The sequence below is a fragment of the Oncorhynchus tshawytscha genome, linkage group LG24 (genome assembly GCF_018296145.1).
Source record: "Oncorhynchus tshawytscha isolate Ot180627B linkage group LG24, Otsh_v2.0, whole genome shotgun sequence".
NCBI lineage: Eukaryota > Metazoa > Chordata > Actinopteri > Salmoniformes > Salmonidae > Oncorhynchus > Oncorhynchus tshawytscha.
The window spans coordinates 13,610,704-13,616,673 of NC_056452.1; positions in this window are offsets into that span (position 1 = coordinate 13,610,704).

Consider the following 5,970-nt stretch of genomic DNA (forward strand, 5'->3'; position numbering starts at 1 on the left):
GCTCCTCAGCCCGGCGCTGCGTGTCAGAGAGAGACCTCAGCTAACCTGACAGCTTCTCTTTCCTCCCTCCTGCCTCACTCCCAGTCTCTCTCCCCTCAACCCCTAACAGAGAAATGCCAAGAGAATACAGAGTGCAGTTAGAATTCAGGTGTCATATTAAAGTACCGTTGTCTGATATCACTTACCAATGGCTCTCCCTTCCCCCCTCCTTTTCTCTCTCTGTCGGGCAAAGAGATTATCTCTCCCTGATGTTAGACAACGACAAGAGAGGAAGGGAGAAAGAGAGAGAAACAAACAGGGAGAGAGAGAGTCCTGTCCCATATGACCAGTGTCGAAAACTATTTTCTGACATGACGACATAGACCCTACAATCTTGGAAAAAAGGTATCCAAAAGGGTTCTTCGGCTGTCCCCATAGGAGAACCCATTTTGGTTCCAGGTAGAATCCTTTCTGGTTCCACGTAAACCTTTTTTGGAAAGGGTTCTACCTGGAACACTAAGGGTTCTACAGTGCCTTGCGAAAGTATTCGGCCCCCTTGAAATTTGCGACCTTTTGCCACATTTCAGGCTTCAAACATAAAGATATAAAACTGTATTTTTTTTGTGAAGAATCAACAACAAGTGGGACACAATCATGAAGTGGAACGACATTTATTGGATATTTCAAACTTTTTTAACAAATCAAAAACTGAAAAATTGGGCGTGCAAAATTATTCAGCCCCCTTAAGTTAATACTTTGTAGCGCCACCTTTTGCTGCGATTACAGCTGTAAGTCGCTTGGGGTATGTCTCTATCAGTTTTGCACATCGAGAGACTGAAATTTTTTCCCATTCCTCCTTGCAAAACAGCTCGAGCTCAGTGAGGTTGGATGGAGAGCATTTGTGAACAGCAGTTTTCAGTTCTTTCCACAGATTCTCGATTGGATTCAGGTCTGGACTTTGACTTGGCCATTCTAACACCTGGATATGTTTATTTTTGAACCATTCCATTATAGATTTTGCTTTATGTTTTGGATCATTGTCTTGTTGGAAGACAAATCTCCGTCCCAGTCTCAGGTCTTTTGCAGACTCCATCAGGTTTTCTTCCAGAATGGTCCTGTATTTGGCTCCATCCATCTTCCCATCAATTTTAACCATCTTCCCTGTCCCTGCTGAAGAAAAGCAAAGCCCAAACCATGATGCTGCCACCACCATGTTTGACAGTGGGGATAGTGTGTTCAGGGTGATGAGCTGTGTTGCTTTTACGCCAAACATAACGTTTTGCATTGTTGCCAAAAAGTTCAATTTTGGTTTCATCTGACCAGAGCACCTTCTTCCACATGTTTGGTGTGTCTCCCAGGTGGCTTGTGACAAACTTTAAACGACACGTTTTATGGATATCTTTAAGAAATGGCTTTCTTCTTGCCACTCTTCCATAAAGGCCAGATTTGTTCAATATACGACTGATTGTTGTCCTATGGACAGAGTCTCCCACCTCAGCTGTAGATCTCTGCAGTTCATCCAGAGTGATCATGGGCCTCTTGGCTGCATCTCTGATCAGTCTTCTCCTTGTATGAGCTGAAAGTTTAGTGGGACGGCCAGGTCTTGGTAGATTTGCAGTGGTCTGATACTCCTTCCATTTCAATATTATCACTTGCACAGTGCTCCTTGGGATGTTTAAAGCTTGGGAAATCTTTTTGTATCCAAATCCGGCTTTAAACTTCTTCACAACAGTATCTCGGACCTGCCTGGTGTGTTCCTTGTTCTTCACGAGGCTCTCTGCGCTTTTAACGGACCTCTGAGACTATCACAGTGCAGGTGCATTTATACGGAGACTTGATTACACACAGGTGGATTGTATTTATCATCATTAGTCATTTAGGTCAACATTGGATCATTCAGAGATCCTCACTGAACTTCTGGAGAGAGTTTGCTGCACTGAAAGTAAAGGGGCTGAATAATTTTGCACGCCCAATTTTTCAGTTTTTGATTTGTTCAAAAAGTTTGAAATATCCAATAAATGTCGTTCCACTTCATGATTGTGTCCCACTTGTTGTTGATTCTTCACAAAAAAATACAGTTTTATATCTTTATGTTTGAAGCCTGAAATGTGGCAAAAGGTCGCAAAGTTCAAGGGGGCCGAATACTTTCGCAAGGCACTGTACATGGAACCAATAAGAGTTCTTTAAAGGGTTATCCTATAGGGACAGGCGAATAAACCTTTTAGGTTCTAGATAACACCTTTTTTTTCTAAAAGTGTACACGCGCTCCCTGGACAATGGCAACGGCCTCTTTCAGATCCCATCAAAATCTTTATTTCTCTCTGACATTATCTCTAGCCCAGCGATCAATAGATGGAGAATAAATAGGTGGAGCGTATTAGTAATACGACACCTCGCATCTGGAGAGAAGGGTTCTTTGCCCGTTAGCAGCCAAACCAGAGGGGGAGGAAAGCAGGGGGTGAAGAAGGGAAAGTTGTGGGCTGACAGAGTGGGAAGCTGAGGCTTTGTGTAATATACAGTTTGTTCATTAAGCATTTGTTTAAAGGTATTTCACGATTCACATTCACATACAAACCTGAACAGGCTCACAGAGAAAATATAATGTCATGTTAAAAAATAATCATTTGTAATAATGTTGATAGTAGTAGTAACAATAATATGAATAATATAGTAATAATAACATTGTACTCTAGCTTTTTTTTCACAATATTGTTTCACATTAATATGTTTTTGAACATATACAATTGTACATTTTATAGGAAAGAACCAAACAAAAAGAAAATAAACAAACATTCAAAAAGACAACAGTAAAATCCCTAACAGTTATTATTCCTATTTTCCTGGAATGTGATTTTTATTTTTGATTGTTTACAATATGGACTGAAGCAAATTCTCCAGTCAAAGCATCGGACCTGGGTCAAATACAAATAACAAACGGTTAAATACTTGAGCTGCTCTTGAGTTAGTTTGCATGTTTAAATCAGGGGCACCTCAAATACCTTCAAGGTTTTGACATACAGTATGTGTTTGATCCAAGTGACACACCTCTCTGCTCTACCAATGAAAACATGGGTTTTATATTTGGGCTCCGAGGCTCACTAAACAACTCACAACGCTTACCAGTACAATTATTATTTCTGTACAGTGACATACATAATTCATTATTTATTGCTTTTCGACTAAGTGCGTAAAAATCACTAGCCTACAGATGTTTCTAAGTAGTAAAACTCCAGTGCAGGCTACAATATAAAGGAAGGAATTGAAGAGAGAGAGATATTCCTCCATAGGAGAGAGATCTCGGTTCCCCTTCTCTGCTCTGTATGAACACCAGGGTCGTGTTCATTAGGGCGCAAGAATAAGCATTTCTTGTAGGATAAGTCCAGGTAGTTCCTCCCTGTTTCAATCTGGGGTTTTTTCCCGTTTGGTGCCTAATGAACACGGCCCTGCAGGAGAGGGAGCCTGGGGCTCCATCAATCCCATGGTTGACATGCACTGTCAGCAATCGACTGGTACATAGCTTCATGCACCATTTTGCCCTTCAAAGCAGTCACTATTTGATTGGTTCGAATGAGTGATTGATAGGGTCGTGGTGGGTGCTCGTTGGGATCACGACACCATGGTCTCTCTTCCTCAGTGTGTTATTGATTCGCGATGGCGGGCACAGGCTGGCGTGCGTGGGTTTTAGGCTCCTTGGTGCAAGCAAACAGCTTCTTCAGTGAGAGCGCACTGACACTGCACTATATCAAGCGTGACCGTCCAGACAAAGTGGAAACCGATACAATGCTACAATACAATAACTTCCAGACTATTGGAGGTGGAGAATACAGTATATATGGAATGCAGACTTTTTTTGCGTTTTACGCGATTGTGAATGTTCCTTTGCCAAAACACGTTCAGACAGCCATATATGACATAAAACAGATCCGAAATGTCCTGAAGAGTCCAACAAATATATGTGAAATATGTACCATATACTGTACTTCTTCACTGTATTTTGTAGAGCTTGGATTGGATGGAGATGCTGTGTTGGTCTTTGAAGCAACTATTCTTCTCATCCTTCTCTTCCCATCTCAATTGACAATCATTTTCAACCAGGCAGACAGGTTAGGCCTAATATATATATACACAATTCGTTGACATGATAGACTGTAAAAGTGTGCTTATCGAAGTGACACTGTGGAAGCAACACTGAACGGACTAAAGAGACTTCATTGTGACCAGTATGCAAGTCAATAACTTTGAATTTTAAAACTGCCTTTCACCAGATTAAGCAAACCAATGTTACAGCACAGAATACTGTGCTTTATTGGCACAAGTAATATATTTTTCTTAAAAGTGTGAACATTATCAGGAATTGATTAATTTAGCTTTCAAGGACGTTAGCCGCCAGATAGTGACGACATACATGGCCATCAGTTGTAGCTACATCTACTGATAGTCGTGTAACAAAAACTGTCACAAAAATCAGGCTCATACTCATTATGAAATAAAACCAGACTGACAACCCACATGGTGGGTTATAATAAACACACTGTTGATGAAATAACCAAACTAGGCCCCAAAAAAACCCCTCTTCAATAAGAGGTGTAATACCACTATCGACATAGAAGCTTTGGTGCCCTAAAATACTCTTAGAGAGCCTGTCACACACACGGTGCACAAACACAAAACACACTCACATAGAGTGCATTCAGAAATTATTCAGACACCTTCCCTTTTTACACATTTTGCTACGTTGCAGCCTCATTCTAAAATGGATTAAATAAATAAAATCCTAATCAATCTACGCACAATACCCCATAATGACGAAGCAGGTTTTTAGAGATTTTAGAAAGTTTATTTAAAAAAAAAACTATTTACATAAGTATTCAGACCCTTTGTTATGAGACTCTAAATTCAGCTCAGGTGCATCCTGTTTCATTGATCATCCTTGAGATGTTTCTACAACTTGACTGGAGTCCACCTGTGATAAATTAAATACATTGAAAATCATTTGGAAAGGCACACACCTGTCTATATAAGGTCCCACAGTTGACAGTGCATTTCAGAGCAAAAACCATGAGGCCCGAAGGAATTATCCATAGAGCTCCGAGAAAGGATTGTGTCGAGGAACAGATCTGGGTAAGGGTACCAAAACATTTCTGCAGCTTTGAAGGTGCCCAAGAACACAGTGGCCTCCATCATTCTTAAATGGAATAAGTTTTGAACCAACAAGACTCTTCCTAGAGCTGGACGCCCGGCCAAACTGAGCAATCAGGGGACAATGGCCTTGGTCAGGGAGGAGGCCAAGAACATGATGGTCACTCTGACAGAGCTCCAGAGTACCTCTGTGGAGATGGGAGAACCTTCCAGAAGAACAACCATCTCTGCAGCACTCCACCAATCAGGCCAGACGGAAGCCACTCCTCAGTAAAAGGCACATGACAGCCCTCTTGGAGTTTGCCAAAAGGCACCTAAAGGACTCTCAGACAAGATTCTCTGGTCTGATGAAACCAAGATTGAACTCTTGGCCTGAATGCCAAGCGTCACGTCTGGAGGAAACCTGGCATAATCCCTACGGTGATGCATGGTGGTGGTGGCAGCATCATGCTCTGGGGATGTTTTTCAGAGGCAGGGACTGGGAGGGAAAGATGAATGGAGCAAAGTACAGAGAGATCCTTGATGAAAACCTGCTCCGGAGCGCTCAGGACCACAGACTGGGGGGCGAAGGCAAACCTTCCAACAGGACAAAGACCCTAAGCACACAGCCAAGACAATGCAGGAGTGACTTTGGGACAAGCCTCTGAATGTCCTTGAGTGGCCCAGCCAGAGCCTGGACTTGAACCCGTTTCAAAAATCTCTGGAGAGACCTGAAAATAGCTGTGCAGCGACATCTAACCTGACAGAGCTTGAGAGGATCTGCAGAGAAGAATGGGAGAAACTCCCCAAATACAGGTGTGCCAAGCTTGTAGTGTCATACCCAAGAAGACTCAAGGCTGTAATCGTTGCCAA